The 25160-nt window shown below is 44.2% G+C and overlaps 1 protein-coding gene across 4 annotated transcripts in view; it reads right to left on the bottom strand.

Moving 5' to 3' along the window:
- Positions 1-25160, bottom strand: part of TESPA1 (thymocyte expressed, positive selection associated 1) — a 434050-nt gene that overhangs the window by 216646 nt on the left and 192244 nt on the right. The gene's annotated exons all lie outside the window — the stretch shown is intronic.

Genomic DNA, 25160 nt, shown 5'->3' on the forward strand with positions numbered 1-25160 from the left:
CCTCACCCTCACTCACCCTCACCCTCACTCACCCTCAACCCCTCACCCTCACTCACCCTCACTCACCCTCAACCCCTCACCCTCACTCACCCTCACCCACCCTCAACCCCTCACCCTCACTCACCCTCAACCCCTCACCCTCACTCACCCTCACCCTCACTCACCCTCACCCTCACTCACCCTCAACCCCTCACCCTCACTCACCCTCACTCACCCTCACTCACCCTCACTCACCCTCAACCCCTCACCCTCACTCACCCTCACCCACCCTCACCCTCAACCCCTCACCCTCACTCACCCTCAACCCCTCACCCTCACTCACCCTCAACCCCTAACCCTCAACCCCTCACTCACCCTCACTCTCACTCACCCTCACCCTCACTCACCCTCACTCACCCTCACCCTCACTCACCCTCAACCCCTCACCCTCACTCACCCTCAACCCCTCACCCCCTCACCCTCACCCCCTCACCCCCTCACCCTCAACCCCTCACCCTCACTCACCCTCACTCACCCTCACTCACCCTCACTCACTCACCCTCACTCACCCTCACTCACCCTCACTCACCCTCAACCCCTCACTCACCCTCACCCACCCTCACCCTCAACCCCTCACCCTCACTCAGCGCAACCACAGCATCTTCACTAAATATATTTAATACACTTTAAGCTATTGGCAATATAAAATAAAATCCATTTTATTTACGTATTAATTATTGTTTTTTAAAGCCATTGATTTTTTTTATATCAATACATATAAGTCACATATAAGTCCCGTTAATACAAAACATGTTGCTTTACAAATGCTAGAGGTGTCACATTTAGAAAAATTATAACTATTGGCTTTGTAAAGAAGAAAGCTATTAATTTAGCTATTTAGAAAAAACAACACATAAATAAAAAACAAAAAAATAATTAACACCTATGGCTCAAACTTTCCTACTGCGAGACCTATTGCATTTCCAATGCTTGTTACACATGATATGGAGATGCCACAGGTTAGGGCAGAGGTCTTCAAACTGTGGGGCGGCCCCCCGGGAGGGGCGTGGATGGGTTTCCCAGGGGGGCGCAGATGCCTCTCCAAGTATATGTAAATGAAGATGGCCTGGAAGTGCGAGCTTTGTTTACTTGCTGCATTTCCAGGCTGTCTTCATTTATTCCGAGCGTGATTTGAGTGCAGGGGTCACTGAGTGTGAAAGGCAATGTCAAAGAGATTACTGACAAGCATTTGGAATAATAGGCCTCGCATTTGCCAGAATTTAAGCTACTGGCATTGTAAATAGCTATGTCAATGCCAATAGCACAAACTCGCATAAATGCGAGACCTGTTTCATTGCAAATGCTCGTTCTTTCTTCACGTTTAGTTTTCATCTATTATTCATGCCACTAATTTCAATTAAGGTTTATTTAAACTTGGTTGGGGGGGGGCAGTGATTTATGCTGCAAAGGAAGGTGTCGCCAGGAAACCTGGGCGTTTCAGAGCTTACTTTTCACAATTAGCCTTTAAAGACCGTTCCTGAACAGACTGTGAAACTCGCCGGAAATAATGCAAATGTTTTATTAAACAGATGCTTTCGAATGACCAGGCCGCAATCTTCAATGGCCTCTCTCTCCTACACCCCACCGCCGATTGGAGTGCCGATTGAAGCTCCCATCACCACTTCACAGCCTCTTATTGAAGCCCACGGCCTGAGCTCAGGATATGCAGCAGGATAAACCCCGGGCGGCGGGGTCTCGGGAGCCTAAGACTCACTCATTTTGGTGGCAATCGTAGCTCCTCCTCCTGCACAAATTCTTAATGTGAAATCAGTTTGTGGTGTATTTGTCCTAGTGAAAACTATATTTGTTTGAGAGGTTGTTTGAATGTGCGTTTTAACTGGGCAGTACTAAATGCAACTTTTGTACTTTGCGTTTTCCCTCGTTTATTTTTTTATGCTTTTGGTTGTGTTTCACGAGGACGAGCCTTGCTGGTCAGTGTCTTGGTTTTGAGCACAAGAAGGGATTGCTGCTTTCACTTGCTCGATTCACGGTTGTCATATTATATTATGGGATGAAAAGTTAATAATTTTTTGTTTCAAAAACGTTAACATTTAAAATGCGCACATCAAAGAGTGGGTAGTTCTAACATTCGGTAGGCATGTCATAGGTGCGGTGCCTGAGAGCTACTGGGCCTAGTTCTAGATTTGGGGAGTGCCTGTACCTCACACAAACCTAGAATACTTAGCTTGAGGTCCAAGGTATAAGCAAGGCCACTGGAATTATGCTCCAGAAGAGGGATAAATTATGAGACAGAGTTGAGCAAATTATGCAGCACGTTTTTTTTAATACCATTGCTTCATTATTTTTTCATTTTAAAACTTGGTAACACTGTTTGGGCATTGATTGCACCTCATTAGGAAAAGTTTAATACCGAAATATAACTATAAGCAACAGAAAGAAGACCAGGCCAGCTTTGCAAAGTGCCTTCCACTGCCCAGCACCATGTGTCATAGCATTTTTACTAACTTTGGAACCGTTTGACCTAGAGCCATTTTTTTTGTTGTTGGTAATATCCGCAGATGATGTGGCAGATGGTGGATTATGTGTCAAATCTATAAAACACCTAAATACAGCAGTAAGCAACTACATGATTTCCAGTCAATCTTTGCAAAGGGCCTTCCAATGCTCTGGAACACTTTGCCACGTTTTAAGTAAATTGTGTTCTGTGTGAGCTAGAATCAAGTTTCTTTTGTTGGAATCTTCAGATTGTGGATTATGTAGCAAATGTGGTAAACTCAATTATGTGATAAACGCTGTTGCTGCAGAAACTCATAATTCCAGTGGCCCTGGCTTTAAGCAACTCAATCAATTAACGGCTGGTTTCTTTTTCTTTTTTAACTTTCTGCACTACATCCACACCCTTCGCTTTCTGGCAGAGGCACCTAACCATTCAGGGGCAGTTTTTTGTGAAAGCTGAGTCCATGAGGTGGCAGGTAGAAGGCCAGCAGGATTACATTCAGATACAGAGCCCTAATCCTCTCGATCCCTGGGGCCTCACAGTAATGGTTTAAGAGACAGATGAAAGGAGTGAGATTGATAGATATTGTCAAAGAGAAGGTCCAGAATAGGGAGCACTGTATGGGGACTAATTTTGATGTTTACAAATGGCCAGATGCAGCCTTTTCTGAGAGATATCCCAAAGAAGGGGACAATGTAAGTGCTTTTTAATTGTTTTTTCAAAGGTTCATTCACTAGTGAAGCTGGTGCTGCTGCCAGGATTGTAAGTGGCCATTGCTGATTATCATTAAGGAAGCAGATGCAGCAGGGCTGGGGCTCAGGGGTTTGAGGGGCCCACTGCATCACAATTATGACTCTCTACCTTTAAAAAAGGGGCATGAGAGCTTATTTTCCTTTCTAGCATTAGGACCGAGGTGATGGTCTGTCATGGTGAGGAAGAAGTAAAAGATGCAGAGGAGTCGCCTGCTACTCAGTACTACAGTTATCATTAGCGCAACAGGTGTAGTTGCATTGGGGTCCAAGATTGTTAGAGGCTCACACCACCCCAATTATGGGCATGTGTATATTTGGGGTAATGCATGTTTTTGTTTCATGCATTTGCTGTTTTATAAGTCTTATATTTAGTGCAGTTTATAAACTATAGGAAAAGTACTCCGGAAATCAACTCATAAGACCGGGCACTTGCATGTAATCATTCTCCTCCTGCTCCCCCAATCCTTGCCATAAAGTTTTGGAGGGGCCCCCAACCTCAAAACTTTTGCTTAGGGGGGCTCAGAGCAAAAACGTTTGAAGACCTCTGGGTTAGGGGCTGACTGGGCAGAGGTCATTTGGACACTTCAGGAGGTCCCATGCACCCGGATATAGCTAACGGCTCAACATTGTCTTCTCGATCTCCTGCTGATTCCCAAAAAAGGGAGTAAGATTAGGCATAGGGTTGTTGGACTGGTGTTAGCAATTTGATGTAAAGTGATACACTGGAGTAGGCCTAAGCCCCCACCCACTCACTACACAAATGACTGGCTGACCTGCGGGAGTGGACTTCAGCTGAGCAGTGCAGGCTGAAAAGAGTGAGAAATTATGAGAATGAGGAACATGACGTAGAGATATGGGCAGAGATGGTGGAGTAGGTGGAGGGGGTGGAGCAGAAGAATGACGATCCCTGCCCATTATCCGCTGGTGCTGATGAGGGGAGGGGGGTGGGGGCCTTAGGCGGGACTGAGTCTCTGGAGAAGAGCTGATATGCTGTGGAAGTGTGGTGACCTCTGGTGGGTTCAAGGGCTGCTGGTCCTGTGGTCCTGAACTGAGCTAATGTATGTTTTTCACTGTAGGAATGTAGGGGCATATTGCTTGATTAGAGACAAAAATTTATCGCCGACCTGCGGCGATTTTTATCGCAGATAAACCTTGGTATTACCAAGGTTTATCGCAAATGCGATAAAAATCGGCCGGAATGCATGAATATTGCTGAAAAGTCCGCGATATTCATGCATTACCGAGCTAATGCTCTTAGCCATGTTATTCACCTCCCATTGGATAACATGGCTAAGAACTGCTCAGGGCAGGTGTTAGCTTTTGGAGATATTCGCGCTTAGCGCGAATATCTCCAAAATTTGGTAATAGGAGATAGCGATGTTAGCGACTGTTTCCAGTCGCTAACATCTTGGCACGCCCATTTTGCATGTCATTCGTGATAAATTTCTCTGACATGCAAAGTGGGGCCCAAGATGGTCGTCATCTCCTACTAGCTGTCGCTAACTGGTGTTAGCGACAGCTAGGTAATAGGGAGATAATTCTATCTCCGCTTTCTTGGCTTTTAAAGCCAAAAAAGCGGAGATAAACCCCCTTGATAATATGCCCCGTAGTACGAGCAAACTAAACCTCTCTGTGCCACCTGGCAGGGGTTTCTCATGGGAACTGTGTATTGCGTATGTGGGGAAATGCTGTAATGTTATACTGTTGACATGATAGTGTTGCACATGTCTTTATCATGAAAACGTGAAATAAAAATAATACTTTAAAAAAATCACCCAACATATATAAATAAATACCTAGAGTATTATTAACTGGCCCAGGAACAGTAAAATAATATGATTTTTTGAGGGATCTACTTTTCCAGGATACCTGGATTTTAGGTCTCATAAAATGCAGTGTTCTTTGAATGAGACTTCAGGTGTTTGGTCACTGAGTATTTGAACTTTACAAATGTCAACAAATGAGTACATCGGAGTTTTCTGAGAAGCTTTAAATGAGGATCCTTCTCACAGTTTAAAAATCAGCTAATTCAAGAAGTGTTTTGATTAAGTGGAGAACTGTGTACTCGACGGAGCTTCAGAAAAAAACATTAATATTTAAAACTATTGCATGTAAGTCTGGCACCAGGGTAATCAACTGCATTAACACGAATCCTCCTGGGTTTCAGCTACATCACAGTACATGCAGATAACAGAAAATATTTTTTGTGAGAATTAAAAATAAGATATAATCGTAATATACTTTACACTCTTATTATGCTATTTTCCGCAAGTTTGTTTTATTTCATATGGAGAACCGTAGAAGATGTGCAACACGTTTCATATCACAGTTCAGTCCAACTGTATAATAAAGACGAGTATGTCTTTTTGGTCACTCCTATAATTTTTTAGGTCAAGCCTAGACAATTCATGCGCTTTCTTTTCGAGGCATGTTGTATTCACTCTGTGGGCGCTAGTTTCATTAAATAAGGTCCGATAATTTTTTGGGGCCATTTTTATAGAGCACGAACTGACTGACCTAAAGGTATTGGAGAGCTTTACAAAAGCGGCAGTTACATTACACAAGGTCAGGTTAATCTTTTTGGTTTTAGGTGCACGGAGATTAATTGATACCTACGTCATCCCTGTTTATTTATTATTTCCCCTCAAACTGATGAATGGGAGCATTATGTTATTGTTGCTGTGTCCAGTGCTCCTATAACCATGGGGCGGGGACAGAGGGCGGGCCTGGTGTTTGCTGGTAAATGGATGGTGCGAGCAGTGTTTTGAATGGAAAACTCTGGAAAGGTGGCTAGTTAATAGAGGCCTGGGGAGGAGGGATGTGACATCTCTGCCATTGGAAAGGACTTCACTGCTTCTTTTTATAGGTTGTTCAATACTCTAGTGATACTGTCGCACATAGGATTGCTGTGGACTTGCCTTGAGGAACTTGCCTTGGAATGTGTCCAGAAATGTTTCCTGAGGCAAGCATGTATTCCTGAATCACACTGCATGACCCAGTGTGCAATAATTGTACAGCTCTTCAATCCCTGGTGGAACAGCACCCAGGATAATGTGCTGCGTGGCTGAAGACTTATAAGTTACGACAGGCGAGACCTATTGGCTATGCCAATGCTTATTTAGGTTTGAAATGTAATGGCACTGGCTCCATAATAAATACAGCAGCTTAATCATCGGGAATCCAGAACGGAGCACAAACCTAATCCACTTTCAGTACTGACCACCATCCCTTATTTTTTACTGGATCAATAAATTGTCAAATGCCAAATGCACTGTACTTTAGCAACTCACCAATACTACGCTCTTGGGCCCATGCAACAAAATAAAGGGACGACTACGGAATGTATACCATCAGGTCTCGCTTGGTCTTGGCAGCATCTTCCCCTCTGCTGCATACCTTCTTTAGCGGAAGAATGGCGCAGCAGTACTTTTACTTTTCTTGCTTCTGACCAGGACTACTTTTTAAACACCACCAAAATGATTTTGACACTTTTTTAAATCACTAGTGCTTTTTATCTCCATGGCGCACCTAATGTGCAAACATTGGTTTTGAAAAGTCCCATTTACAACCTAGGTCCACCCACAAGGAAGCCTACATAAAATAGGGAAATGGGTCAACCCCTTTAGGCATTGACTGTCATTCTCATTTTGGAATAACCCCAGCATTAGGCATCGCTAATGAATTTAGCCTATTTATATATGACTCAGAGTTGTGAAGGAGGGCCAACAAATTTCTCTGCAACCTCACTACTTCAACTTCATTAAGCAGAATGTTTTTGCAACATCTGAATTAACATGTGTGAAAGACTTTCTTAAGGTGCCATACAGGATGTAAACCTACAACCAAATTAAAAGTGCCCAGCACCAGAGTGGCTTCTGAGACACACCCCAGCACCAGGAATCACACTCACGGCACTGTCGTCAGTAAGTGTGTGATCTTGTTTCCTTTTAAAATCTTACCTCGTACATGACCCCCAACCCTGCTTGCAGAGTGCCTGTACTATCCTTCACACAATAGTGTTGCATTTTGGAACATATTAAACCGAATATATGACTAAAGCATGATGTGGTAGGGTAATGTCATTTTTAAAGAGCACATATTCATTCAAATTGCCTCTTGATATTGCCACTATATTCTGGCATGCACATGAGTTTTATATCTGTTGTCTACAAGCCATAAACACTGTGCTTTTCTTTAGTCAATTTAGTCATAGTGGCAATAAGTGCAGAAACATCTCAAAGACCTCGAAGGTTTATTACCAATTGCAAGCATAAATAATAATATGCCAACACCACCTTGTCCACTTTATTCATCACAGCTCATACAAAGTGTGAGGTTCAACCCCAAAAAGAGGCAGACTTGATTATTCTGGTGTAAAAAATGTATACATTAAAAATATGGTTTTACTTTGATGACTTTTATCTTAGACTCCTCTTCCTACTGAAAGGTTCTTCTGTCTTTTCTCCCAACCAGTTTGCCATGTTCAAAACAATTGCCTCTCATCTCCACCTTTTGTTTGTATTTTAGGGTATTAAATCACCATAATATGGGCCTCATTATGAGAGCAGTATGCTCGGGTAGAATACCATTCTCTGCACCTACAATAGACCTGATGTTGCAAAAAAACCTCTGCATACACTCCAGACAGCCACACAAATGGTGCTGACGTGTGCCTTACATATCCTGATGGCACATCACTAGGCTGATGTGCCTTCCTGACCTAAAATGGTGGGAGTAGCTGTCACTGATATCTAAATAGAGCTGTGCCCGTTCTCACAAAAAGCTGTCTCCACTCCCCTGTAATGCGTCTTGAGCCAGTTCAGGAAAAGGTAGGGTCCTATGCACTACAAAGACTTATCTTTAAAGTGTGCCTACTTCAAAGGCATAAAGGGATATAAGTATTGCACCCCTGACACGCCAAAATCAGAAAACGTCTGGAGTGAGAACATTTGCCAGGAAGAAGAGCTGGATGCTGTAGGAGTAACTGCCACTGCCCGTTGTTTTGTTGTGCTGGTCTGCTGCTTGCTTCTTCTGTCCTGGGAGTGAAAGGACTAGACATTGCTTTTCTACATCCTGCTTCCAATGTTCTTCAAGGGCTTTATGTGCAGCCGCGGCACGTGCAGGTAGTAGCGGTGGGGCCGGGTGAGGGGGGATTTCGAAGGACGATGATGAGGGAAAATTAAATAAATAATACATATTCCCTCTTCATCGTCCATCAAAATCCTCCCTCACCTGGTCTCACTGCTCTTATTGCACAAGCTGTGCCTGCTTGTGTGTGATTGCCTGCCAGGGCCTGGGCTCTTCTGCTGAGAGTCCTGACTTGTGAAATGGTACCAAATCCAGTTCCTGGGTCCTTGGAAGTGCAACCTGGTGATCTTAAGGGGAAACTCCATGCATCAATTTCCAGGGCATGTCTTCTCGATTCACTACTGCAAACAATTGTTGCATAACTGCTGCCTATACCGAAGCGTGGTTCCGGCTTGAAGCAATGACCCCGGCTTTCATGGCAGACCCCAGCTCACTTTCACAGCGTGTCAGAAGAATCATTGCAGTGTGAGTCTCGAGCCCCCTGTCTGTGGCACCCGCTCTGACTCAGCACCTACTTCGCAGCTGTTTAATTTATGCAGCAACTGCTTTCCAGCTGTGAAATTTACACTGCACCTGCATTTACACTGTGACATTGATGCAGCATGTCTAGATTTTTTATGCATTGTCCCTCAACGCCGATTCTCATTGACACTGCACCACAGTCAGGAACCGAGGCCGAGTGTCTGGAAACCAATGCATCACCTCCGCTGCCAGTAAGGAACCAATACATCACCTGCCCTGTCAGCAGCCGCAGCCCATGCAGGTAAGAGCAATAGAAAATGTAATTATTTTTTTATTTCCCTCGTGGACATCTGTCAAATCCCCCACAACCCGGCTCCACCACCCCACTGCTCTTGCCTGCATACGCTGAGGCTGCCTGTCAGTAAGAAACTGACGTATCACCTCCCCTGCCTAGCGGTGAAGCACCCATGCATCATCTCCACTGCCAGTAAGGAACTGACACATCACCTCCAGAGTGTGATAAGGGACCAACGCGTTGCTTTGCTTTTCCGGTGCCTCCCCTTCCCTGCACCATGCACCGTCTTTGATTTTTGACGCATCTACATACCTCAGTGCTTAAACAAATGCATCAATGGCCTAAACTTACTCAATCTTTCAAAAGTCACATCTTGACTTGTGTATGTTGAATTTTTGTTGTTTTGGTCTTGTTTTATTCAGATAAATATGGGATAGTTTTCTATACTGGTTTGGACTCTTTTTGTAATATTTTCACTGTGTCACCGTGTGTGTGTGTGTGTACAAATGATTTACATATTGCCTCTGAGAGAAGTCTGACTACTCCTGCAAAGCTACCATGGGGATGAGCAGGGGTGATCTTAGGTGTGTGAATCCCTTACCCTGAATACAGTGGGGGTCCCTACCTGGAGAGGGTGCAAACCACTGCCAACTAGAGACCCCATTTCTAACAAGGTCAAATAAATCACCTGCATTCTGTGGGAGCCACTCGTTTACGAGTTGTTACTAATTTTGGTTCCCCGACCTGGACAAAAAAATGCTTGGTCACCCTTTTTTCAAAATAACTGTAATCAAGACTGCTAGTGCCAAGTGAGGCTGCAATTGCGAACTGAGGCAAACTAAGTAACACACAAATCTCTTCAACCATGTCCACAACCATAGAAACATTTATTTTACCTCTTGCAATTTTTTTTACACTGTATCTTCACTCTGACTGACCGGCTGCATTATTTTCGGTCAGGCCCAGCCAGAGCATGTGGGAGGTGACTTGGGAATACCTCTCTCATTTCATCTTCACTGCTTTGCTTTCTTGGTGACAAATGTGCACGCAGAGGGAAGAGTCTAAGGTGGCATATGTACAAGAAGTGCAGCATTAGCCATCTTGGTTTAATACCGAGCTCCACTACTTCTGAAACGCAGGGCTGTACCATATTTACAACAATACAGCGCAGCCCTGCATTTCACCCTGCTCTGGCTCTAAATTTAGCTGCCAAAGCAGGTACTCTTGCACCATTATGAAAGGGTGCCTGTGTTGCAGGGTAAGATTGTTTATGTGCAGGAAGGTGTCAGCACATTTTTTAATAATGTGCCTTTCTTTTTGTGAACCGGCTTGTTTGCTATTTTTTAATTTTGCAATGTTCATAAAAAAATCAAACACACACAAAAAAAGCTTTAAAAAAGTGCATTCAAAAAATTGTTCAAAAAAGGTAAAAAACGGTTCTTACGGAACCACATCTATTGGTTATTTTTTTTTTTACCTGAGTGATTACATGAGAACAAGGACACTGTGTGGGTGATTGGAAAAGTTGAAGGGTATTGCGTTGTTATTTTATGAATGTTTGGGTAGTGGCGGCATGATCGAATGAGTGTATGGATAAAGGTTGGGTGATTAGAGGAGTGCATGGGTAGTACCTGGGTAATTGAAGGAGTGAATGAGTAGTGTCTAGGTGATTAGAGGACTGCATGGGTAGTGAACAGGTGTTTGTAGCACTGCATAGTTAGTGCCTGGGTCCTTGAATGACTACATGGGTACTGACTCAATGATTAGATTACTGCAAGGAGAGTCCATGATGAATGTATGAATGCTTGTCTATTAGCAGAGTGATTGGATAAGTACATAGTACTGGCTGGGTGATTGGAGGAGTGCATGGGGAGTGACAGGGTGATTGCTGGACTGCATGGGCACTACCTGGAAGATTGACGGACAGAATGAGTAGTGTGTAGGTGATTAGAGAACTACATAGATAGTGCACAGGGGATTGTAGAAGTGAATGTCTTAGTGTCTGGGTCATTACATGAGTACATGGCTACTGACTGAATGATTAGAGTACTGCAAGGAGAGTGCATGGTGATTTGTAAGTGCTTGGTTTACTGCATGATTACATGGGTAGTGCTTGGCTGATTGGGAGAGTGTATTGGTAGTGCCTCAGTGATTTTATAACTTTTTAGGTAGTGGTGGAGTTATTTCATGAGTGCTTGGATACTAACTAGGTGATTGCACAGTATGGATTCAGTCACTCATTACTCAAGTAGCTTTAAAGTCACCTACTCACTACCTTTGCACTCCTCTAATTGGTCAGGCACCTCTCAGTAGTTCACCAAGCATACATATAACTGTATAAATACAATCTGAACACATAGATCAGTCATAACATATTATCTATTTATGTAGATAAGTACAACATGCCTCCAAGGCTAATATGTGGCTGTTTACTTTTGAGCTACATCTTCACCATTCTATCTACCAATATGTGACATCATTAAAGTATAACTCAAAACAGACTTAAGAAAGGAGGGTAATTAACAACATCTTTTATGAGCATTTTTAAAACCCCATTTTTATTCTACATCTTCACCTTTGTATCTAAAATTATATGGCATCATTCAACTGTACCCTTGTTCAGACTACAAAAAGAAGCCTAATTTACAGCACCTTATTTCACCATTCAATCTTAAAATATGTGGCATCATTTAACTTTACCTTTGTACAAACTAATGAAAGAAACATAATTATTAACACCTTATATGATCATCTTTTATAGAATGAGTAAATGGGTACTGACTGAATGATTTCAGTACTGCAAAGAGACTGCACAGCGAATTTAAAAGTACTTGGGAATTGGCAGAGTGATTGGATAAGTACCATATACTGGCTGGGTGATTGGAGGAGTGCATGGGGAGTGATAGGGTGATTTCTGGACTGAATGGGTACTACCTGGGAATTGAAGGAGCAAATGAGAAGTGAGTAGTTGGGTAGTGGACTGTATGGGTAGTGTACAGAGAATTGTAGCAGTGCATGTGTTAGTGCCTGGGTCTTTACAGGAGTATGTGGTAAAATCGATTACCTATACTTAATTTGCTATCAATAATCAATAAGAATAACTCAGAAAAATAAGAGGCAAAATCCGGGATATTGAGGTTAACTCAAAAGGGTTTTATTCCTGTAAAAGGAATTGGGTTATTGGCTCGAGCCAAGGTGGCATAACCATTCCATCACCACACAGGTTCAGGAAGGGCAGACAGACAACATATTGTTTACAGAAGTACATATATATAGTCAATGCATTACAATGTATGAGCATGTAGTAGGCGTAACAACTGGAAAAGAAGAGATAAAACATGGAAACGTCATCAAAAAGGCGGTACAATGGGCGTGCATGAAGGCGTGTACTAGAAACGTCATTAATCATGAGGTCACAAAATGGGTGGATACATAAGAGAATCTTGCAATGTCAGCAGAAATTCATGGCAGAGATGCGCGCGCAGCAGATTGACGTGAATCTGACGTGTTACTGGAGGGTGAAGGGGACTTGACACTTAGCACTACAAGTGTAGACATAAGTCTGAGATGTCAGATCAACCTAATCCCAAATCATGTCTGATATCATATGTTTAAGGAACTGTAGTATCTGGAAGGGAAAAGGTCTCTCGGGCGGAGACTACTCTATACTGTCTGCGTGTATATGCAACTACGTGTCGGCATGCGGGGTGAGGGGGCATGGGCCTACCATGGCAACGGAGTCTATGAATTACTTGCACGGAGACAGAAGAACCGGGCCCTCTGCTCCTGCAGCTGGAAGGATGTTTACTTGAGCTACGAGACAGGAATGTGTTTTCGAGGAGTGGAGCAGATAATTCGAAGGTTGAATACAGTCTTGGCAGGCAGAGGTTAGGCTATGCGCCGGAGCCGCGCAAGGAGTAAGGTGGGGGCCACTGGCACAGAGGTAGCTTGGGCTGAGGCCCTCGGAGTCAGGAAGCAGGAGAAAGGCTCGAAAAAGCTCGATGGCATGATCTGGGCCTACTTCGCCAGAGCTGAAAAACGTGAAAAGTGTACCACAAAAAGACGGTGGCACAGCATACATAGGAACTGAATATACATTCCGTTCATGGCGGATCTGAAAGAGGACATGTTAAAGATGGACGCAAATGTATTTGCGTCTTCGTAGCAGACACAGGAGGGAAATCACATGCACTGCAAGCTAGTACATGGAGACGGTGGGGTACTCGCTGGGGAACACTACTCGATCAAAAATTATATTTCCTCATTCCCTCCTTGTTCCCCACGGACCCTTCATGATACATCAATTCTCATCAATTGATCAATCTGTTCACTTAACATCAATTGCTCTTCTTGCTTCTCGTGTTTTGAGTGGGAACTTGGACGTGGAATACATGAAGTGGCACACAGGCCGCAAATCGCCGGTCCACATTGGAGACACAGGCAACAACTGAGTACTACGAGAAAGCCGATACCTAGGAGGGATAGGATCTTCCACCCCCAGGCCGATAGCGTTGTCCAGAACCAACCGGACCAAGTCCAGGTGCCTGGAGTCTGATGAATTAAACTTGCAATCTTATGGAGACGTGTAATAGCTTTGTACACGGTTGGCGCGTTATTAGGGATGAAAATACAGCAGCTTGACCCGATGACCTTACAAGCTCCACCCCTATCTGCCAAGATGACGTCAATAACAAGACGATTTTGAAGAACAACAACCCGCATAGCGGACTGCTCCTCCGTTAAGTTACCTAAGGCTGAAGTGGTCTCAAGCACCACTGCTTCGAGGGTTCTGGTTAATCTACGGATTAGCTTACTATTGGAAACAGTACCTAAGTAGGGAAAAAAACCTTTATTGAAATCTGTATATTGTTCCCATGTGGTTTCAGTATAATCGACAAGTGGGAGATCTCGTTGATAACGATGCTTAATCAGGTTAGTGTTTCTATGATAGTCAGGAGGGGCTAGGAAAACAGGTGGCAGAAGGAATGCAATGTAACAGGTACCATCCCAATCTAGAGGCAAACGGACATATGCAGTATGGCCGCAAACAAAATAGGAATGACGTAAAGCCCTAAACGTGGATCTACCATGATCACTGAATTCGACTACAGTAGTACATTTACTATGACCTACGTGTACAGAACCATTCTTGCGAACACATAGTTCACCAGTAACTGGCAAAACTGCCATAGCAGGTAGAACAGGAGCAGCTTCAGATTCGACAGATAAAATCATGAAAGTGACTGTGTAATTATCTAATCCATATACTTCATTTTCTAGATCGGTTCCAGTACCAACGGGGAGTCCCTCCTTGTCAGGGTAACATACTTTAAGCAAGGCTGAGTTCAGGTTTCCCCAAACCCAATTACCTTCGTAAATAGCAGCATCAGAAACTAGGGCATTGAGCATTTTAAACCATGCGCCACATGTGCCATTGTGAGTGAACGGGTACGGAAAAAGGGGAAGAACTCCCTTGTTTTCTTGGTAGGGAGGGAGTCGACCACATATCCAACAGTTTGTAGCATTTGTAACCTGATGGGAGTGATGTAACATACTAATGAAAGTGTTGTTGCGCAGCGCAAGCCTATAGGATAACTCGTGTGGGGGTAATTCACTAAAAGAATGTTCAGCAGTAGCATTATAAGCAGATTGTGCACGCTTGAATATCGGATAGTATATATGTAGTAGAATACTGGCAGTGATAACCAGCAAACATAGAAAAAACATAACAAGTAGTGTCACTATACAGCGACTACGAAGTGATTTGCAATACGCCTTTTTCTTATGTTGTCTTTGTCTATCTCTCTCTCTATCTCGATCTAGGGGATACATGTCAGAAACTAATTTAACCGATTCACCTAGGGGAGGACTTAAACAATTAAACTGTCTGACTTGCTAGATCGTAACTTTTGTCTGTAATTTTCTGAAGCAGTTTTCTCAACCAAAGGGAGTTTCGTATCAGTTTGTGGAGGAGGGCAGGGCTTAGTGTCCAAGTCCGAAGGAAGTCCAAAGAATTTTTTAATATGACTGGAATGCAGCCATCCCTTCCTGCCCTCTATCTTAACAGCTGTCCTCGTCGTGAGCAGAACCAACTTCGGCGATTGCCAGCGGGGCTCCAGTGGGCTCTTCCGATCAAAATTCCTGACGTAAACGTAATCGCCAGGAACCACCTCATGGGGCTTCGTCTCGGTGTTGTCGGGAAAAGCTGCAGCTACCTGTGAACGACAAGATTGTAGTGCAGACATCAAGGAGGCAAGGTAATCTGTCAGCATAAGACAATCAACATCAGTTATTTTACGTGGAATAGGCGTCCCCCACATATTCGGTGGCCTACCAAAGACCACTTCATACGGGGATAGCCCAGAACGGGAATGGGCCACCATCCTCATATAGAAGAGGGCGACCGGCAAGGCAACTATCCAGTCTATACCTTTATCTCTACAAATCTTGGAAAGTCGGATTTTCAGTGTTTGATTATGACGCTCCACGAGACCTGCTGCCTCGGGATGCCGGACACAATGGAACTTCCACTGATAACCTAACAGAAGTGTAATATGTTTCACAAGTTCGGATGAGAATGGCTGACCATTATCTGAGTACACGATACGGGGCAAACCATACCGCGGGAAGTATTCACGAACCAACTGTTTGGCAGTGGTCGGAGCAGTATAATCGGGAACTGGGTAAGCCTCTATCCATCGGGAAAGAGCACACACGACTACGAGGACATACTTGAATCCTCGACACCGTTCCATCTGGATATAATCCATCTGGAGGACTTCAAAAGGGTGGTCGGGAGGCTGAAATCCACCTTGCTCTACGGGGATGCTTTTACCTGGATTGAACTGACCACAAATCATGCAAGTACGCACTTTCTGTTTGGCTGCTGCCCGTAAGTTTTTATTGGACCATATGTGTTGAATACTGTCTAGCATTGCCTTCTCTCCGAGGTGTGCGGGACTATGTATTGTGTTAATGATGACTTGTACCATAGAATCAGGGAGAAACCATGTAGATCTTCCCTTCGTCATCCATCCCTGGTCTGTTTGGACCCCTCCTAGTTTAGTCCATTCCTTAATTTCATCTGGTGTTGCATGTGATTGTATGTCAATTACATCATGTGCGGGATCCCTAACTGACATGCAGTGTGGTGGTACCGCTATTTGTGTCTGGTCAGTTACATGAGTTCGATTCTGAGCAGTTTGCTTTGCTGTTCGGTCTGCCAGGTCGTTACCCTGGGAAATGACATCAGTAACCTTGGTATGTGCCTTACATTTCATGATAGAGATTGCAGTAGGTAGATGTATTGCATCTAACAGAGCTTGAATGAGGGGACCATGCTGGATGTTGGCACCGTGAGAAGTTAAGTAACCTCTCTCTCGCCAAAGGACTCCAAAGTCGTGAACGACTCCGAAGGCATAACGTGAATCAGTATATATGTTGACTTTCTTATTTCTGGCTTGAATACATGCTTGTGTCAGAGCAATAAGCTCTGCGGCTTGGGCTGACAAAGTGTCAATACAATTGGTTTCAATAACTTCAGTATCTGTCGTGACAGCATAGGCTGCCACTAATTCACCTGTCTTTGTTCTCATACATGAACCATCCACATAAAGTGTCAGGTCTGGATCCGGTAACGGAACATCTGTCAAGTCTTGTCTGGGTTTTGTTGTGATAGTAATAACTTCAATACAATCATGTGCCAATGGATCTACTCCGTTCACTGGCAATAACGTGGCAGGATTTAATGTGCTGCAGCGTCTGATTTCGATGTGTGGTTGAAACAATGTCAGTTTGTAACCTGTCAATCTTGCTATAGTCAGGTGTTGGGTCTGAGTTCGATTTAAAAGAACTTCCACAGAATGTGGAACCTGTACTGTCAATGGATGCCCTAACACAATAGAATCACTCTGTCTGATTGCTAAAGCTGTTGCTGCAACTGATTTCAAACATGCTGGAAGGGCTTGTGCGACTGGGTCTAATGTGCTAGAAAAGTAAGCACAAGGCTTGTGTGAACCTGCTTGTTCCTGAGTGAGGACTGACAAGGCAGTACCCTCACGTTCTGTGACAAAAAGTGTAAAAGGCTTACTGTAACATGGTGTTGCTAAGACAGGTGCTTGACATAAGGCTTTCTTTAAGTCTTCAAAAGCTTGTGTATGTTCCTGAGTCCAAGGGAGGACAGACGAAGTCGCTGCCTCTTGTGTTGTTAACTGAATGAGTGGCTTTGCTAGAAATGCATATTGGGGAATCCATTGTCTGCAGTATGAGGTGAGGCCTATGAAAGCCCGCACTTCCTTTTGCGTTCTGGGTGGTGACATGTTTGCAATTAACTGAATGCGATCAGGTGTGAGCTGTCTCCCCACTTTGGACAGCAAGTGACCCAGGTACACAACTTGCTGAACACAGAATTGCAGCTTCGAAGGAGACACCTTGTGCCCCTTGTCAGCCAGGAAGTTCAAAACAATCAGTGATGCACTCTCACATTCGGGTTCGCTTCGAGCGGTGATCAGCAGATCATCGACATATTGAAGCAGAGCAGTGTGAACTGGCATGTGGATACAATCAAGTTGTTTTTTCAATGCTTGACTATAGATGCTGGGGCTTTCTGTGAATCCATGAGGTGCACGGGCAAATTTGAAAGATCGTCCATTTAAACTGAATCCGAACAGATATTGGCTCTCCGGATCAATAGGGACACTGAAGAAGGCGTTCTTGAGGTCTATTACAGTAAAGAACGTCGCTTCTGAATCAATAGCAGTCAGCAATGAAGAGATATCTGGGACCACAGGGTACTGCGGTACGATACATTTATTCAATTCGCGCAGATCAATAATTAATCGATAAACAGGTGGAACATTTGGGTCAGTACGTTTAAGAACAGGAATGATAGGAGAATTACACACATTGGAGTCGGTTTCTACAACCACTCCTTGTGCAATGAGCTCGTCAATTATTCTCAGTAAAGCCACTACAGCATCTGGGGGCAGCTTGTATTGTCGGATTCGTGGTAATACCACTCCTGCCTTGAGTGTGACTCGATATGGGGTAATGTGCATGCAACCTACATCAGTGGGGCCCTGTGCCCACAAGTGTGCAGGGACGTTCTGTAGCCGGGGATCCATATCTCTCGATACATAATGGCCTTTGAAATCTCGCAAAAACAATCGTACTCCTTCCGGAGAACAACAAATAATGGCTCCTAGAGCTTTCAGTGTTTTTATGCCTAATAGATTTTCTGGACATGACTTCGTGAGCAATAAATCTGTAGTCCGTGTCAGAGGACCTACTGCAAGAGGGAGGGGTTGTGATACTTCATTAATAATGGGTTTTCCTGAAAACCCAAGGGACACGTTCTGTGAGCCTGAGAGGGGTGCCCCTGGTACTTCATTGTGGCTTATCGTGGTTCTGCTTGCCCCTGTGTCAATGAGAAACTTTCTGTCTTTCCCTAATACTTGACTATGTACATAAGGACCATTCTGATCTACAGGAACTTCTATAAGGGGCAAGCGGAATTCACTCTCTAGGCTGTTTCATGTGTATCGTTGGTAATCAGGGTAATCGTTCTGTGCATACTGATACATTTGCTGTGTCGTGGTTTGTGTTGCAGTAACGGGTTGTTGTTGGGGTATCGCTACGGTCTGTGTAGATGCTGGCATGGGTGCAATATGTTGTATATTCTGGGGTACTTGTTGTGAGGTCTGATCTTGTCTAGGAGGACGCGGTCTCTCTTTAGTCTTACCCGTGGCGATATTGTGTTTCAGAACTGCACAATCGTTTATATAATGACCTGGCTGTTTGCAATAATTACATACACCCTTTACAGGAACTGATGAATTACTAGATTGATTCGCACCCTTTTTCTGACCATCGGCGGGAGCTGACTGAGCAACTAACATTTTCATTTTTGTATCCTTCATACGTCTTTGTTCATGTTCTTGTTCTTCTCTAAGTCTATTCTGGTGATACTGTAACATTTGTAACATTTGTGAAGGAGTATTAGCTTGCCAAGTACTTTCTACTTTCAGTACTCTATTCTTGACCTGGGGTAAGGAATTCTCGACTAATTTCGTAACAAAAAGATGTGGATATGACTCGCTACTTGCTTTCAGACCGCTATTAATACCAAAACATTTCTCGAATCGTGTATAGAAATCACTAGTGTCTTCATCAGGTTTCTGTTTGCATGCTGAAATAGCACCCCAATCTTCCTTTTTCGTACTCAATAAACGTGGCAACACTTGTACTAATAAACCTGGTAACGCTTTAACTTTGTCTCCAAGCCCTAGGCCTGGCACTCGGGTATTCTCTTCATCTTGTAATGCAGCCCAATCAATCTTTGCGTCTCCCACCTCCCACTCTTTTTCTTTGAGTTTCTCGTATATGCCTGGAGGTAGTAGTACTTTCAGTATTTTCATAAGGTCTGGATAAGTGTAATCGCCCATTAATAACATATCTTTTATTTCGCGGTGAAAACCTGCAGGGTCTTTATCGTGACTGGGTACTAATTTCTTCATTTCCAACAATTCAATTTTAGTTACAGGTGCATACACGAATACGCGTCTAAGCGTGTGGTCTGCATTCTGTACGGGGTGCACTTCTCGTAACGGATTCTGTCTATCCATATAATAATTGATTCTAGTGTAAAAATGATGGGCAGAGTCCTATTATCAAGACTGACCCTTATTTTAGAAAGTAGGGGTATTTTATCTAATGCACAATATGGTTTTAGATCCAAGAGAGGAACGTTAGATCAGTGCCTAAATTTAGAATTAATTCTAAATAAGTATGTAGTCGGCAGGGAGGGGTCTTTATACATGGCCTTTATGGATCTGTCATCGGCTTTTGACCTGGTCAACAGGTCAAAGCTGTGGCGGATCCTCTTGGCCATGGGTCTCGACCCCCCCTTGGTCCATTACCTGGCCGAGTTACATAAGGACCTCCTGACCTCGGTCAGAGTTACTCAGGACGGAAGATGCACCTGTCACTTTAAGTCGGAGAGGGGGGTTAGGCAAGGGTGCATACTTGCTCCCCTCCTCTTCACCTTATATATTAATGACCTAGAGGCAGTAATGATAACAGCCCACAGCGATATTCCGCGTGCAGGGGAGACAAAGATTCCTGTACTCCTGTACGCGGATGACGCTGTCCTCCTGGCACGCTCCGGAGTCGCGCTAAATAAACTTCTTGCATCCTTCGAGACTTTTATGTCATCTTTGGACATGAAAATTAACACAGACAAATCACATGTAATGATTGCTGGCCCCGCAGGAAGGAAAAAAAAGTCACTAACTTTCTCCTGTGCAGGAAAGGAGGTAAAGAGAGTCTCCTCCTTCCCATACTTAGGCGTTACTTTTGACGATAGGGGTACTTGGGGCCCTCAGCTTTTGGCCAAAAGTAGCGCTGTCGCTAGAGCGGCCGCAGGGCTACTGGGTTTTGCCAAAAAGCTGGGTGCTCGCCCAATGGAAAGCATCATTAAAGTTTACATCTCCAAATGTCTGTCAGTTGCCCAGTATGGCTCGGTAATCTGGGGATATACCTGCCCAGCTAAAATACAGACCGTAGAGAATAAATTTTTGAGATCCTTGCTCTCTGTCCCCCAATCAACTTCGACCTTTGCAATACATACAGAGCTAGGTGTGGGTTATATCTCAGATTTATTAAAACTAGCTCCAGTGATTGGTTGGATAAAAATATGGCTCAATCAGGAGCTAACTTTAAATCATACCATCCTAAAAGATTGTTTAGCCCTGGATAGAGCCCTCCACATTCCCTGGTTGAGATACGTTAAAATGCAGCTTACCCTGGCAGGTCGTCCGGAGCTTTTTTGTTCTCCAGAAGGAATAACCTATGGCGATATAAAACTAGTCAAAAACACCCTGACAAATTTATACGCCATGGAAAGGGAAGAAGCAGAGCTAAAAAAGACTATGGTAAGGAAACATTGCACGCTCTCCTTAGCCCCAGGAATGGAACCTTATCTCCTCTTTACCACAAATTCCTATCATCGCTTTCTCTTAACGAGATTTCGCTTTGATTTAATTCATTTTGTACTGGGCAACTTCAAATCTTGGTCGCGACCCGAGGATGCCGATCCATGCGACTGTGATCATTTCTCGACACAGGACACGATGCACTTTATTATGTTCTGCGGACATTACACTGAGCTCAGGAAAAGTTATCTGCTCCCTATTTTACGCCACCAGGGCTTCATCCAGGTTAAACCAGCCCTGTTGTTCTTGCAGCTCCTCCCCAATATAAATGTAGCTTTTTCAGTGGCTAGTTTTCTGGTTGCAGGTGCACGTAAAAATAAGCACCGCACAAGGCACAGGCACTTTATCTTTGACAAATGAATTTCCTCTCTTCCTCATTTCTTAAATGAATTGTGCTTAATAAACCTTTCTTTTTTAGCTTTTTTAGATATTTATGTACGTTGCATCGCGGCTCATCTGTTTTATAATATTGATTGAATGTTTCAGATTTGTTAAATTGTCTTTGTGCTTCAATGAAATGTATTGTAACCAGGATATGTAAAATGCTTGCTCTTTTATGATTTTAAATAATCGAATAAAGAAAATTGACTGACTGACTATCCATATAATACATGGTTTTTCGCTCCATAACGGGTGCTGAATTGATCTGCGGACATAGGAATGTACTATACTTGTGACGGTGTTCTAGAATTACTTTAATTAGATCAGTACTTAGACCTTTCCATCTGTTTGTGACCAGTTCTATTAGTATATCGCGCAGGGGACCTGGATCAGAATGTTGGCTTTTATACAATAAGAGCAGATGTTGTATCATGTACATACCAGCTAAACGCTGCTCACTCGGTGTCAAGTTCAGGAACGTATGTGCTAACGCATCATCACCATATTTCTCAGAGCTGTCAGCCCATTGCACGGCTGACCTAGCTAATTCTTGTTCATCCATAGAGTCAAGTGCATGATACCCCATGCGCTCTTGAAGTACTCTGTCAGTGGCTTGGAATAAGTGTTCGGGAGTTCTAGGATTACACATGGCTTCCTGATATATTCTTTTACATTCTGGGCGCACTGGGCGCATCGAATTATTAAACGGTCTTCCTTTACCTACATACGCTATCATTTCTCTAACTGGCAACTGTGCTGGTGTCTCTGGTTCTTCCTCTGCCTCCTCCACTGTGAATCCGGGTGCCCCCTCCACTGTGAATTCTTGTTTATCTGCATCTATGTCTAGTGCGGCCTGTCTTTTCTCGTGCATCTTAGTTATTGAAGTTCTGATTCTTCGGTACATGTTATCTATACAAGCTTCTTTGTCATGCTGTCCATCGGCTATATGTCGGCCCCATTTGTGGAGTGCTTTCAAATCTTCCGGGTTCGCACCCGGCCTATCTGCTTCTCGAATAAAACAGTTTATAAGAAACCGTAATAACTTGGCTTTAGTATCCACTTTTTGATGAGCCATGGCCTCCTTAATGCTTTCAGGCCCTACTCCTGTCTGCACAAACTTATATATTCGATCCATATGTTCTGTCATTTCAGGTAGTGTCATTAGGAAGTTCGTGACTCGTCGTAAACGTACTGATGCAAGTAACATATCCACGTCGTTCTTTTTACCAGGTACTGGATCATATCTACAATCTGCAAGGCGATCTCCATAAAATGTAATATCTGTTCTAGGTGTACGCTGTTGCGCTATTTCTCTAAGACTCAGGCGATGGGTTGGTGGCGGAGTCTGGTAACCTGCCCCTCCGGACGCGCCTCCTGAGGCACCGGCTCCGAAAGGGTTAGTCAGATCTGTATCAAGGGAAGTAGGGGGAGGTAGATCAGGAGGAAGATTCCGGGGAGGAGTAGCTTGTCGGGGAGGAAGAGCATAAGGATTCTGACCATTTGGCGCAGGCACTGGCGCAGGCAAGGGCGCAGGCAATGGGGTATTAACATAGGTGGGAGCAACATCATCTAAGTAGGAAGAAAGGAAAACGTCCTTTGCTGTCCTCTGGTGCGTTTTAGTCGGGAGCAATGGGGGTGGTAGGTCCTTCGGTACTTCTGGAGAGGCCTTTGGCAGGCCTTTTGACAGGATGGGGAACATGCCATTCATAAGTGTATTTCGCTGTCTGTCTACTTGTTCTAATTTTACTCTGATACCTTCCTCAACTAATGCGTCTTCTCGGGCCTTGTCAGACTCCTCCTTACTCTTTTCTTCTAATCTGTGAGCTTTTTCTGTGCGTCTATGCGACTCTTTACGCCATAACTCGATGGCATCTTTCTGTGACTGTCTGGCTTTCTTTTTCCATAATGCTTCTTCTACTCTCATGATGCAATCTGCATCCCATGTCCCTGCAGCGGGCCATCTCTGATTCTCTGACAGTTCTTTAGTGTAATCCACCCATAAGTCGAGAAATAAAACAGCATCTAGGCCGTGCTTATGGTACATAAAGTACCCTGGAGTGTCCCTAGGTGGAACGGGAACAGCTTCTTCTAGAACCCCTTTACGGGTTTTTATTTGTCTTAGTTTGGAAAACAACGGCATTCTGAAATCTGGCTACTTGGTTCTTACTTAGATATGAACACACTACACATAAAACACATATAAGCACAATAATGAAGATCGGACATTCACTCATACCACAACATTTGAATGACACATTAGAACATTTCAAGAACGAACCACATTAATTGAGTACAATGACATGTAACAGGATGTACCGCTAAACGGCACAGATACACCTTGTGCGGGTGCAAACTAGATATACTGCTTATACAGTACAGATACACTGCTAAACAGTGCAGAACAGGCTCGTGTACCCGAACCCGACTTGACCGGCACAAACTAATGCGCACGTCAGGATGCGTCCCTAGAAACGGTACTCACCAGGAAGCACGGAAACAGAAGGCCTCGGAAACTCTGGACTGGACTGGGCTCGGACTGGATTCGGACTCGACTCGCGACGTAGATACTTCGGAACTTCGGAATCTGGTGGGCCTCTGTATACCTCGGATCTTGCTCTCTCAGCTAGGCTCAGGTCGGGATCCTCCGCACTCCTCACCGCCTCGTCTGGGTGTCGATCGCAGCCTCAGTCACCTCCGTTGGCCTGAGGGAGATACAGGAAATCCTGCGGGTACGCGTAGTTGTCCGTCCGGCTGTGGCAGGGGGCTAGGCCTGCAACGCACCTCCGGCGCGTGGGGTGGGGGAGGGGTCCCTGTTCGGGCGCCAGAACTGTGGTAAAATCGATTACCTATACTTAATTTGCTATCAATAATCAATAAGAATAACTCAGAAAAATAAGAGGCAAAATCCGGGATATTGAGGTTAACTCAAAAGGGTTTTATTCCTGTAAAAGGAATTGGGTTATTGGCTCGAGCCAAGGTGGCATAACCATTCCATCACCACACAGGTTCAGGAAGGGCAGACAGACAACATATTGTTTACAGAAGTACATATATATAGTCAATGCATTACAATGTATGAGCATGTAGTAGGCGTAACAACTGGAAAAGAAGAGATAAAACATGGAAACGTCATCAAAAAGGCGGTACAATGGGCGTGCATGAAGGCGTGTACTAGAAACGTCATTAATCATGAGGTCACAAAATGGGTGGATACATAAGAGAATCTTGCAATGTCAGCAGAAATTCATGGCAGAGATGCGCGCGCAGCAGATTGACGTGAATCTGACGTGTTACTGGAGGGTGAAGGGGACTTGACACTTAGCACTACAAGTGTAGACATAAGTCTGAGATGTCAGATCAACCTAATCCCAAATCATGTCTGATATCATATGTTTAAGGAACTGTAGTATCTGGAAGGGAAAAGGTCTCTCGGGCGGAGACTACTCTATACTGTCTGCGTGTATATGCAACTACGTGTCGGCATGCGGGGTGAGGGGGCATGGGCCTACCATGGCAACGGAGTCTATGAATTACTTGCACGGAGACAGAAGAACCGGGCCCTCTGCTCCTGCAGCTGGAAGGATGTTTACTTGAGCTACGAGACAGGAATGTGTTTTCGAGGAGTGGAGCAGATAATTCGAAGGTTGAATACAGTCTTGGCAGGCAGAGGTTAGGCTATGCGCCGGAGCCGCGCA

This window comes from Lissotriton vulgaris, chromosome 1_1, assembly GCF_964263255.1.
Source record: "Lissotriton vulgaris chromosome 1_1, aLisVul1.2, whole genome shotgun sequence".
Classification (NCBI taxonomy): domain Eukaryota; kingdom Metazoa; phylum Chordata; class Amphibia; order Caudata; family Salamandridae; genus Lissotriton; species Lissotriton vulgaris.